General features: G+C 31.4%; 1 pseudogene across 1 annotated transcript in view; it reads left to right on the forward strand.

Moving 5' to 3' along the window:
• LOC143253172 (carnitine O-palmitoyltransferase 1, liver isoform-like) overlaps positions 1 to 13,505 on the forward strand; it is a 101,266-nt pseudogene that overhangs the window by 65,310 nt on the left and 22,451 nt on the right. The window contains exons 11-16 of the transcript XR_013029423.1: positions 2,162 to 2,242; positions 5,255 to 5,330; positions 9,935 to 9,982; positions 10,483 to 10,590; positions 11,173 to 11,198; positions 11,575 to 11,640. The product of XR_013029423.1 is annotated as a carnitine O-palmitoyltransferase 1, liver isoform-like (transcript). The remainder of the gene's footprint in view (positions 1 to 2,161; positions 2,243 to 5,254; positions 5,331 to 9,934; positions 9,983 to 10,482; positions 10,591 to 11,172; positions 11,199 to 11,574; positions 11,641 to 13,505) is intronic.

The raw sequence follows: 13,505 nt of genomic DNA on the forward strand, positions 1-13,505 counted from the left end.
CGTGCATCTGCCCCCATCAAGGCAGGTTATCTAATTTGCAGGGTATGGTCGTACATTCTAAACCCTCTTCTATGTTTCCAATTTCAGAAGTTCGGACAGTCAAAGACGTCCTGTCGTGCTTCCCTGACATGTGCTCCTTGTGGTGGCAAGGACCACGATGCCTATGAGTGTAATAAGGACCCACATTGCGTCAACTGCAATGGTTCTCACCCTTCCTACTTTCGTTCTTGCTCAAAATGGTTGGAGGAAAAAGAGGTGCAGCGTTTGAAAATGACCCATAACATTAGTTATCCTGATGCTCGGAAATTGCTGTCTGCCACTCCATCTCGGAGATATGCTGCTGCACTTCGTTCCACTACTACAGTGGGAGTGCAGACAGATCTCTCTGTACCTCCAAGAGAATAGTTTTCAAAACAAATGAAAAGCCTTTTGACCTCCATGGTTAAAAAGGTTGATGAATCGACTTCTACACTCATCTCTGTTCCTTCCATACAGTCCAACAAATCTCAAGATCCAAATCCTTCGGTTTCAAATACAGGCATTTCTTCTGATACATTTTTTTTTCCAACCCCACGATGCTAAAAATCATTCGTTTGCATCCTCAGTCACTGGAATCCCCTTCCAACAACAAAGACCTGCCCAATCGACCCAGGGCAGAATCCATGGAGGTTGATTAGACCTCCTCCGAATAAGGACAGTAAGGAAAAAAGACGTCGTCATAAACAAAAGGGTTCTCCAGCCACTTTGCCTACCCATCATTAAAAATGGCCAACTTGATACAATGGAACTGTCAAGGTTTACGTTCTAATCTGGATGATATCAAAACACTGATTGCTTCCTACCAAATTGTATGTCTTTCCTTACAAGAAACATTTTTAAAACCTGCTGATACAGTCACTATTCTGCAGTTTTCTCTGTACAGAAATGACAGGCTGTGTGATGGACGAGTACAGGGAAGGGTGGCACTATTGGTTGATCAGCATATGCCCACCCTGTCTTTGTTACTCAACACACCCTTGGAGGCCATAGCCATCTGTGTTTCCTTGGGTCATACCATCATTGTTTGTTCTCTCTACCTGTCCCCTGGAGAGACATCTCCAGATTGACCTTGGCATGGTCAATCAGACCTTGTTGCTCTCGTTGAACGTTTGCCGTCTCCATTTCTAATCCTGGGGAATTTAATGCGCATCATCCCCTCCGGGGAAGTGCTGTTATTGATAGGAGGGGTCGCTCTGTAGAGCGTATGCTTTCTGATCACAATCTTTCTCTTTTCAATACTGGTTCTTCCACTTATTTTCATGCACCTAGTCAGTCCTTTATTGCTACTGATCTTTTGGTTTGCTTCCCTTCATTATTTTCCCATTTTTCATGGAGGGTTCACAATAATCCACTAGGCAGTGATCATTTTCCTATACTTTTGAGAGAGACTGGTCGTGGTCGATGCCACCTTACCCGCGTGCCCCAGTGAAAGCTGGATCAGGCAGACTGGTCCACTTTCACTGCTCTCGCAGAACTTGATCCAGCCATCATGAAACAGCCATCAATAGACAACTGTGTGGCAGCGGTACCTGACTGTATTATACAAGCAGCTGCTCAGTGTATTCTTAAAATCTCGACACGTTTTCCACGATATTCTCATCCGTGATGGAATCCTGCTTGCCACTTGGCATGGAAAGCTCAAAAACTTGTACTTACCTGTTAGTCTTCCTGGCGGGTTATGATCATTACCATTTTGCTAGAGAAAGTCCTTTACAACTTCTCTTACTCTGCTTTCTCTCTTAACATTGTAGACTAGGTGTCAACATTGATTTTATGCTTTTTCTGTTTTTCAATGATGTTTTGTTTTACGTTCATTTCCTTTTATTGTTTAATTTATTTATTTTTACCTTGTTACTGGACGTTTGGTGCAGATAGCCTATCTGCTTTGTGCCATAAAACACTAAATCAATCAATCAATCAATATATATCAATGTTAGATAGTATTGGTCAAGAACTCCTACCTAATGAGATTACATGCCAGTGTTAGATAGCTTCTATCAACAGCTCTTAACTAGTGAGATTGTATATCAGTGTTATATAATGTTTAACAATTTTTGAAACTTCTCAGAACCCACATGCATGTAGTTTGTATGATTTAAGGTTTTGAATGTGCATTCTGTAGGCAGCTAGAAAAAATAATTCAAGATGACAGCCTTCCTCAAGCTGGTGAAGAAAAACTTGGAGCATTAACTGCAGCACACAGGTGCGGATCTAGCATTTTGAAAGTGTTTTGTTTCCAAAACAGTCATGTTTAATCCACAAAACTCATAACGAACAAAGCCTTGTTTATACAAAACACACTGTATGTACTTGCTTGAGTGCATTATTTGAATATTTTATTCTTTTTTGCATGTGCTATGGTATTAATTTTTCTTCCATAACAATTTTTTTTCTGAATAAAAATTGTTAGTTAAAGATAAAACAAGTTTTATGTAATATGTTGTGTTTTTGAATGTCAGTCATCTAGGTGATAACTTAGGAGGGGTACTTTCCTTTATTATTGGTTTTGTCTTATAATTTGAAGTATTTGTTGCATTACAGAATGTGGATAAAGATAAATCATTTCAAGACCATTCCTGTCTAAACAGTGTTTATTTATAGGATGTGGCGTGGAACACTGAAACATATAACACAGAATAAACGTTTTTATTTTACCTTCAGAGTAAAATTCATACCTTTGGTTCTAACTTTAATAGTTAAAAGATTAGTTATTTGTGTCTATGTAAAACAAAACTAGCTAATTTAACTTTAATTTGGATCAAAGCTGTATAGTAGACCCTATTATATTAAGTCTTAAGATGTCAAGTAGTCATAAATACCTTCACTCTTGAAAAAACTGAGTTCTCTTTGTGAGACAGATTTACACTCCCTAATTTTTTAAATTGGCATTCTGGACTTCATTATTGGCTCTCGGTGTAGTTTCTCCAATGAATGAAACTAAGAAGAAAAACAGCAAATATTTTTATTCCACATTAACCTAATAATTTTAACACCAATCTGCAGGGTTAGGCCTTGCACAGGACCATGTACCTAAATATATATTAGAAAGGAAATCAAGTGTAATTTGAAACTTCACATGTTAATATTACAAATACCTCTTGTGTGTTTTAAAATATTTATATTCTAATGATGACTTAATGGCCAACTTTAAAAATGGAAGTACTGTGTTAACTAATAAATGGCAATCATATTATCTACCAAAAATAGAAACTTATTTTCTGTTATGTTACAATGACAAACATTGATTAATCTTTTAAATTCTAAGTAACCAGTATAGTGAAACAAGTTAATCAATTACCTAAATTTGCCTTTTATTAGTTGACAAACATTTAATTACGCCTTATACACACTATACAATGGTACTGTGTAATGAATTCCTTTAGTTAATGGTTCTAACAATAATTATATTTGCAACTATTAGTAAGACCATTACCAGAATGGTATATTGCATATTCAATTTATCTCTACTCTCTCAATACAGGCTTGATCAGTTTGACTGATCACGTGATTTTTTTGTACTTGTTTAAAGTCTTTGTAGATTTTAACTTTTAACTTTCAGTGTAATGTGTACGTCTTCACAAAATTTGGTAGTCTTTCAGTTAACATTGTTTGTCTTTGACATACAAGAAAAATCATATTTTTCTAGTGAAGTGTTTTTGATAAACTAAAAACATTTTCCATGAATATATTGAGTATTTGTTTTAAATACTCTGTATGAAAAGTAATTTTCATCTTAAGATAAAAATACTTTTTTTCATCCCAAATCCTTTTGTATAATACCTAATACCTCCTAAATATATTTCAAACGTTTTTTTTTTTTCATGCATATTATTACTGTTATTTTTTCTGTCCTATCTTAAAGGGGATCAATCAGTGTGACTGACCTCATAACCACCAAAGAAAAAAATTGATATAAATGTATCCTACCCTTTTTTTTCTTTCTAGAATGACTTCAACTTCTAACATGAAACTATTTTTTTTTATCCTAAGTAATTTTAAGCTTATAACAGTATACACCTATTTATAATTAAAGTTTATTGCCCTCTGAACTATGGCTACCATCCACACCAATATAAGTTGTAAAACATTCAAGGAATGTGCAGCTAACATTATGCTATTGAATTATATTACCCATGAGCTACTATGAGCTGCTCCCGTACGTGCCTTGTGAAACATCTTTATGTTATTGTTTATTTTGTCTAATCTAAACTATCTAAAAAAAATTGTACTTGTGTATTTTAGTTATTGTTATAATAATAAATAAATAACAAGCTTAAAAACAAGAAATAAAGTTTTTATCTAGTCCTTCTTGTTGTTGATTGTCAGTGACACTTAACCCTACTTTTCTTTTACTAATTGTTGTAATGTATTAAATAATTATTCTTAATTAAATATTGCACTAAAGAATATACACTAATAACATGTAAAAACATAGATAATTTCCCTCAAACTCTTAACTTTTCTGGCTTTCTAATTATGCAACAAGAGCTGTTAGAAGTTCACCTAAGCTACTTGTTAATTATTCTGCAGGAACAAAACTTGTACTCTGAGTGAAATTCACAATTTCAGAACACAATGTTACATGATACACTACTTAGTAAATGAAAATCTTGACTTTATTTTAATTTGTATGTAATGTACAGTTAAATACAAGAGAGAAATATTAACAAATCCTGAAAGAGAGGATGTGACAAGTAGGTGTGGCAGGAGGGGTCTGGTTTTATTCTTTGATAGTTCAGTAACAAAACAGAATTGAAGACTACAAATTATGGTCTTTCTTGGCAATAGTGATTTTATGGTAAATGCTTTATGTTTAATTTTATACTTTTTGAAGGTGTGTTGGATCAAATAGAGAAGATTTCTAGAGAAAATGTCACACTATGGGAAATTCAGTATTTTTTTTAAATATTGCCTTGTAAAATTAAAACTCTTATACTATTAAGATGTGGATTATTAGCTAAAATTTTATGCTGTGTTTAATTGGTGTAATTTAAACAAAAAGTAACTAATAAACTTTTGAATGTAGACAATCTGTGTCATCCATAGTAAAGGATACCCATGGTGAGAGGGTTAATGCTGAGTAACCTTTTGTTTATAAATCATAACTTTTCTTCATAAATTTTTTCAGGACTTCTTTTGAATTATAACATGTAGAGTGTTCTGTTTACTTTCATCAACAAGGCTATTCACAACATTTGGTTTATTTTTACTCTAGAGTAACCTGGGCTACAACAAGAAATCAATATTTTTGTAAAGGATTAAATAAACCTTCTCTGGATGCAATTGAAAAGGTAAGAATGTTTTGGTGAGGTATGTAGGTAATAGCAAGTAATTCAATCTTTAACACACAGTCTTGTTTTTTTTATTATAGTTGTATGTTGCTTAAAGTGTAGTACAATTGGTTCTATCTATGAAAACATAATTATGATTTCACTTCTTAAATTTTATTACTTGTTAATCTTCATAATGTTTTTACTTACCTACTACAGAATTTCCCACAAGTGAGAGAACATTTTAATTTTAAACCTACTGTAATAAAATAATATTGTACATGTCAGAGGTACAGTATTTTTCTAATTGAATTTAATATTGATCATTCTGGTATTAAAGCATGATAAGATAGAAATGTATAGGAAGAAGTCATGGTTATTCTTATATCGTAATATGTAAATTGCTTGCTTTACACTTTTGTGTTCCAACCAAATCACTCTAGATATTGTTAAAATGCATTAAGATAAAACATGCTGCATTTCTTTTGTTTATTTACAACTTGTAATTGCATTAATTGATCAGTGATATACTTTTGCATTTCATTGAAAGAAATATATTTGGACAGAAAACTAAAAATTGGATTTTTTTTTAAACTTTGTCTTTTATTGTCTATTTACCTAAATCTTTAGACCCTCTCAGTATGGGCTTGGTGAATTAGACAAAACTTTTTGACCCCAAAGTGGCTTTAAGAGTTTTCACACTATAAGTTCCCCTAAATTGGCAAGTTTTTCAGTAAACCATACAAGTCTTTTGTACACAAAGGATCAAATTTTTTAAATTAATTGTACTAAACATTTGTTCATGAATATATGGAATCAGAGTACATTGGGATTTTCATGTTAAAGTTAAAAATACTTTACCTGCAAATTGTCAAATTCTAAAACAGCACTACTTCCTCTCACCCAAAGCTATTGTTACTTTGATTCACCCTCTAAGCATTGCTAAAATTTTCAAGAGCTTTTATACCCTTGCATTTTTTCTCCATTGCAGCAACATGTGCTGATCATGTGACAATCTTCTACCAATCACCAATCATAGCATGCAACCCATACTACCACAAATAGCTCCCTCTACCATTAAAGCATAGTTCTCACATTCTCAGTTTGTATTCTAATCTATAGACATGTTTCAAGTCATTCTCCATGTGATAACAAGATTTTGATTGTGTTTGACCACAAATTTATATTAGTTTTGACTTCTTGCATTTGATTTCCAATGTTTCTACTCATTTGTTTTTGAAATATTTCTTTTTCTAAATTCTTAGTTGTTCTTATGAATTTGAGATTTAATATGAGAGATGATGAAATTCATGCCAGGTCTCAGGGTTGACAATGTCTGCTGGGGAAGCACAGTCTTTAGTTTGTGTCTTAAGTTCATCCAGTACTTTTCCTTCTTTCACATTACGATTTGTGTGAAGAAGGAGATATAGGTACAATATGTTCTTTTACAACATTTTCTACCTGTTACTGTTCTTTCAAGTAATCTGCTGGGTTAAGTATCATTGCTTTTCCCAGAAGATCTGTGGTAAGTTTTCAATGTGTATTTCTCACTTCATATTCAATGACTTTCTGTGAGCTTGTGTGGGTGGACCTAATTTTCACACTCAACAATTTCGGCCATTCATGTCTTACCTGCTCAGTGTTGGGTATATTAGACTCTTGTACATCTTTTACCATCTGGGTTAGTTTAATTTAAACTTGCATTTGGAGTTTGATTGTTCCTTTGTTTTGGTTTGCATTTTTACTTTTCATTGTTAATGTTACTTTGTTAAGGACCTTTTTCTTTACTACTAGTCACATCTAATTGGGAATTAGATGTGAGTGTACTTTGTTATTGTAAATTTGTACCTTTTTATTTTTGTCCTTTTTCTTATAATTTTTTGGGGTAAACTTATATTTTTGATATTTAAGAGTTGTTTAATTTCTGTGTTCCTCGAGTGTTTGTGTGCTTTAGGTGTTATTTACTGTTTAGGTTTTAGGTCGACTTTCATAGTTTTGTTGGTTTGTTATTTTTATATCCTTTGTAGACTTTACATGTTTGTGTTTTGTTAGCTCTTTGGCAATGAGTACTTTCAGTAAGTGCATTCAGTTGTTTCTTTTTGACTACCCTACACCACATTTAGCCTCATCTTATGTGTTCACTGTCTTAGCTCTAGCCATGCATTCTTATATCTGTTTATATGCAACTTCAAATCTAAGTATGATTGCATCATGTGCTAATTCTTGTTACATATATGGATATTTTATGTACTATCTGTTGCCAAGGACAGAATTTGATTTACATGACATGGTGCCTGTCTATTAAGTTCTACACCATGTGTCTTATTACTAGGTGATGAGCATACTTGGTTCAGAAGTAGTGCAATACTCCACAGGTGTGCCTCCTTTTGTAATTATGGCACACCTATTCTTTCATGGTAGTGGTTCTCTGCTTGTTTGATTACTTTTGCACCTTCATTGGCCCTTGGTCTGGCATGGCCAGGTGGTTAAGGCACTTGACTTGTAATCCGACAGTCACAGATTCAAATTCCTGTCACACCAAACATGCTTGCTCTTTCAGTTGTGGGGGCATTGTAATGTACAGTCTGTCCCACTATTTGTTGGTAAAAGAGTAGTCCAAGAGTTAGTGGTGGGTGGTGATGACTAGCTGCCTTCCTTCTTGTCTTAAACTGCTAGATTAGGGATGGTTAGTACTGACTGCCCTTTTGTAGCTTTGTGTGAAATTCAAAACAAAATCAATCACTGGACCTTCCACATTTGTAGTGTGGGATTCTAGCTTTGGATGAGAGGACATAATGCTGTTTTAAAAGTTTCCATCACATAAACTTGTGGCCAAACACAATCAAATTCTTGCAGTCATGTGAAGTATGAGTTGAAACATGTGTATAAACATTAGAATACTAGTTGTGAATGTGAGGACTGTCCTGTAATGGTAGAGGGAGCTATTTGTGTTAGATCAGGTGGCACAGTATGATCAGTAGTGGGTAGTTGCATGTTGCTGCAATGGAGCAAAAGGGAAGGGATATAAAAGCTGCTGAAACATTTAATAATGCTTAGAGGGTAAATGAAGGTCAAGGTAGCTTTAGGTAAGTACGTCTTGATAATGCATTTTGAGTGTTAGAAAATGTTACCTTTCATTTGCATAATATTTAAAACTTCCTGAGTAAATATCAGCATTTTTTCTTTGAGTAAAACTTTATATTTTTCCATTATTTTTTCCACCCTAACTCTATGTACATATAGTCAACTTAACTGACCTTTTAACAACTAGAAAAAAAAAAGAAATAATTCAAAATTATCCACTTTTCTTTCTAGAATGGCTGTAAATTTTAACAGGAAAATATAATTGCTTATCTTAAATAGCTTAAAACTTGTAACAGTGCACATGTGTTTATAGTTAGTCTATTGTTGTTTTGGCTTTTGACCCATGTTTATCTGGTAATACCACCACTCAAGTTGCAAATCACTTGGTGAACACACAGCTTAGGGTAATGTATTGAATTGCATAATATACAAGCTGTTTGTGAGCATACTTCGTGAAGAATTGTTTTGTATTGTTTAACCTTATCTATCCTAGTAAGTTTATGAATATTACATTTAATTACTTTAATAATAATACATAAAGAATATAAACGATAAAAAGGTTAACTGTTTGTTTCCTTTTGTTTCTTTGCTGTTGACTGTAGATGAAAGTTAAACCTTCTTTTTTATACTAACAGTACTAGTACACTAAACCATATTTATGCACCCCAGAACACACAGTAATAAAATGCACAAAGCATACAATATCTTATTACTCTCATAACTTATTTGGTTTTCTAACTATGGGATAAGAGCCTTTAAAAATTTAGTTAAACTTGTTGATGTGAATACTGTGAGGAAAAGATTTCAAACTAGAGATGAAATAGACAGTACTCTATACAGAAAGAATATAATGTAATTTGTAATTTGACAGAGTAAACCATTTGTTTCTATTGGTTATAAATAACATATCGTAAAACATAAGAAAGAAGTATTAGCAATTTGTGAGAAAGGATATGCATGGCATATGGTTGTTATTTTGTAGTTGACAGCTTTGTGAAGAAATAAGAAAAAAGGATATAAAAATGACACTTTGCCTTAGTAATATATAATGAGTACATTATGTTAAATTCTACACATCTCATAGGGGTGGTAAATTTAATAGAGAAGAGGGATAGCCCAGAAAATAAATGTTACAATTCTCATACTAAGAGAAATTGAGGATTTTAAAAAAGTATTTCCTTATAAAATTAAAAATTTGTATAATATTAATATTTTATTTAATAACTATCTTTTAATGCCAACTTTATTTTTACACATTGATAATAAAGATTTAATTAAATTTTGAATGTAACTCTCTAAAGTTAATTGTTGGAAAATATAATTGAAGGTTGATTTACTTTTATTTGATGGATCTAATACATTTATGAAATATTGAGGTTTGTAATACTTGTTGGTACTGAATTGTCTAAACAAAGTTTAGGTTAGAATTTTATTTCTGATGATTTTTATGTAAATATTTAACATTGAAGAAGAAGAGTATACTTTGTTTCATTTTAATAAGCAGAGTTGTTATTTATGTCACTGATGTTTATTTTTCACAGGCAGCCTTCTGTGTAGTTTTAGAAGATGAAAGCTTTGAATTTGACCCTGTAAGTTTCAAGACATTAAAAACAAATGCATGAATGAAGCCTTATTTCACATTCAGAAATATTTGAACTGTTCTATTCTTATAAACTTGATTTAAGGTTGTAAACTATATTTCTTAAATTTGTTGATTATGATGAAACAGCTTTTAAAAAGTTATTTTTCTTCTAGTAAATATTTTATATACATTCATAACTTGTTGGTAATATTCGTAAGATTAAAATAATTTTTTGTATGAAGTTTAAAGTGTAATAAACATGGAATTTGTTTCATTTGTTATGTTTTTAACTTTCGAAAATAAAAGTTGACAATAATAAATACATACTTATTTTGATTTTGTGTAACTTTTATGAGCATTATGAATAAGTCTCAGTATTTGTGTTGTATTGTTTTACCATAAGTATTCTGATGTTGTTTGGAAAAAAATTAGAAAAATGAATCTTTTGCAAAACCCTTTTTACCTATAAAACTGTTGTGTTGATGTGACTTGTTCTCCTGCCCTCAGAAAGATTCTTCAGAGCTGGATCGATTTAGTCAACTATTACTACATGGGAAGGGTTATGACAGATGGTATGATAAGTCATTTAATCTGGTTGTGACCAGAAATGGAAGAGTGAGTGAAATTTCAAAGCATTTATGTGTTTACTTGGTTGTAATTTGTATTTTATAAAAAATACACATTTCATTGTTTTGAACCTTTAAAACAGTGTATATTTGTATACATTTTTGTGTTTAAAAAGAATAATGTAGCATATAAAGCAATGAATTATGCAGTGTTTGAATTTAATAATTTACTCAATACATTACATTTTATAATATCACACATCTGTTTTAACATTTAATACAGAAACATTGGATTAATTTTTGTGTGGCAAGTTTCAATAAGACACATTTAACTTATCCATAGTTTTTAACTTTAAAAAGCTTTGAGTATATTATAATATAAATTTCAAGAAAGTAATATGACTGCTAGTACATTGTTGTCTTGTGATAAAATTTTGTGTTGATGTATGTTTGTTAGCAAGATGCTCAGAGTTGTTTCATATTTGTGAAAACTATTCAAGCATTAGAATTGTAATTATATTGAATCTTAAAAGTGTATTGATAGCATGTAAAATATTAGTTTAAGAATTATTATATATATAAAAAAAACAACTTAACTCATTCTGACATGATATATTGTCTCCGTTTTTAGATTGGTTTTAATGCAGAACACTCCTGGTAAGTGTTTGCTATATTGTTTAATTTTATTTGCAAAATAATGTTTTTTTTTAAATGATTTATATTTGATTAATATTAAATTAAGCTGTAATGTATGCAGCAACATAGATAGGAATTTCTAGCTGATTTTCAGCAAAATAAAACATCTTTGAAATGTTCATATGCAATACCCAAAGTTGTTCTAGGAAGTTCTATTGTCACTGTCTGTGACAGTTGTAGTGATTATGATTAATAAATGTCAATTGGTACTAGTACATAATTATGGTATTTGAAAGCTTATCTTTTTATTTTTGGCATGATTATAAATATTTACAAGTGAAACATTTGTCATCAGGAATAATAATATCTTAATATGCTTTTTGTTTCGTTTTGGCAGGGCTGATGCTCCAATTATGGCTCATCTGTGGGAATTTTGCCTTTCTGAAGACTTTATCAACCTTGGGTAAAAATAAACTTGCAGAAACATTTAAGTATTCAATAACATAAAACTGACCTTTGGTCTTAACAGAGTGACTAGTATTTTATAATATGTAGTTACACTTCAATTATTATATATGTATAAAGACTTACTATTTAGAAATAAGTTGTTAAACTTGTTTTACTTGAAATATAGAACAATAAATAAAGAAATTAAACAATTATGTCTTCTGGCTATAACCTATGAACTTGGTTGCTGTTGGACATAGGTTGCTGAGCAGGATATGAAATAAAGTATTTTTTTAAGATTTAAGTATACAGTCAAATAACCAAAAACTTACAAATTACTATATCAATACCATATAATTCCATTATAATTTATCAAGCTTAATAACTAAGTTGTATTTAGTTCTAACAGATTAAAATAGCTGAGAAAACTACATGGGGAGATTCTAAGCTTTTGATTGGTTATTCATGTGTCATATATTGAAGTAAGTGTATATAAGGGACTGTTTCCAAAAACGGAAGGAGGTGAACAAGACTGCAATTTTGATTCAGTACGTAAGTCATATCTCAGCAAAATAAAAAGATAGGTTTTATTTTATATTCTACCTTGTTAATATTGGAAGTATGAGTACATAATTTGACATCACAAACATCTAATTTTAACTAGTGCTGCATTCAACATACCATGTGACTCATGAGAATTGATATTTATATGTCTTTTAATATTTATTTTTAAATTAAGGAAGTAACTCGCATATAATATTAGAGTTTGAATTATAATCTACAATTCAATACCAAACTTATTGAGATAAATTCATAAAATAATTTTTCAGTAAACATTTGAATGTAAGTCAACAATCACAATGACAAGGCCTTTAATACTTGACCTTCAGCAAAATGGTTAATCAGTTATTGTCATGACTCAAGAAAACAATTGTCTAATTGAAATTAGGGTTTCTGTTTATTACTATTTTCAACTATTCAGTTAATTGAAATATTACGTTTTTTTATTTTTTGCCCACCACAAACACAACTGTTTGTGAGTTTCTTGCCCACTGCAGATGTCAAAACCTGACTTCTAGGGTTAGATGTTATGTTTTAAGCTATCTTATGTAAGAATAATAAATTAGTCAAATGTAATCAATCAATGAGAAAATTAACAAATTACACTAATTGCCCAGCTCTAATCATCGTTAGGAATTCCATCAAAGTACTCTAATTCTTTTCACATGTATATTTGTTCTTATTCAGTGGTGTTCTCAACTTTCAAATTTTTTTTTGCATGGCACAAGCCTTGAATTTTTACATAGCCTCTTCATTCAAATGGTTTAGCTGATTTATGCATGCAACTTATCATGCAAAAAAATTTTCATCAACAGAAGTGCCTTATGTACATGCACGCACCATACTCGTGTGACTGCTACTATGCTATTCAACCTAACTGTCACTTAATCTATAGCAGTGCTTGTCTTAAAACACTTTTTTTAGTGTTGTCTTGAAACTAATTTGAATTCTTATAGTACTTATTTCTATTTTAATATTTTGTAGTATTATTATTTCATTTCTGAAACCCTGTTAAGGAAATTAATTAATTTTCTGCATTTGTCTACCTTTACCCAGTTGTGTTTGGTTTATGTTATGAATTCCAAAATAAATGTTAACATATAAGAAGTTGTAGTTTCTACAAGTGTGTTTACTCGTGCCTCAGGTAGTGACTCAACTTTAGAATTATCCTCTCCTGATGTTGTCCAGTTTCCTGCTGAATAACTTTCCTATTTACATGATTCACATTTCTCTCAGTATTTTGTATTTCCATCATCTCCTGATAATGGCGTTCATGTTGAAGATTTTATACTTTATTTATGGGATAACTCTATAATGTCT

Source organism: Tachypleus tridentatus, chromosome 6, assembly GCF_004210375.1.
Source record: "Tachypleus tridentatus isolate NWPU-2018 chromosome 6, ASM421037v1, whole genome shotgun sequence".
Lineage (NCBI taxonomy): Eukaryota > Metazoa > Arthropoda > Merostomata > Xiphosura > Limulidae > Tachypleus > Tachypleus tridentatus.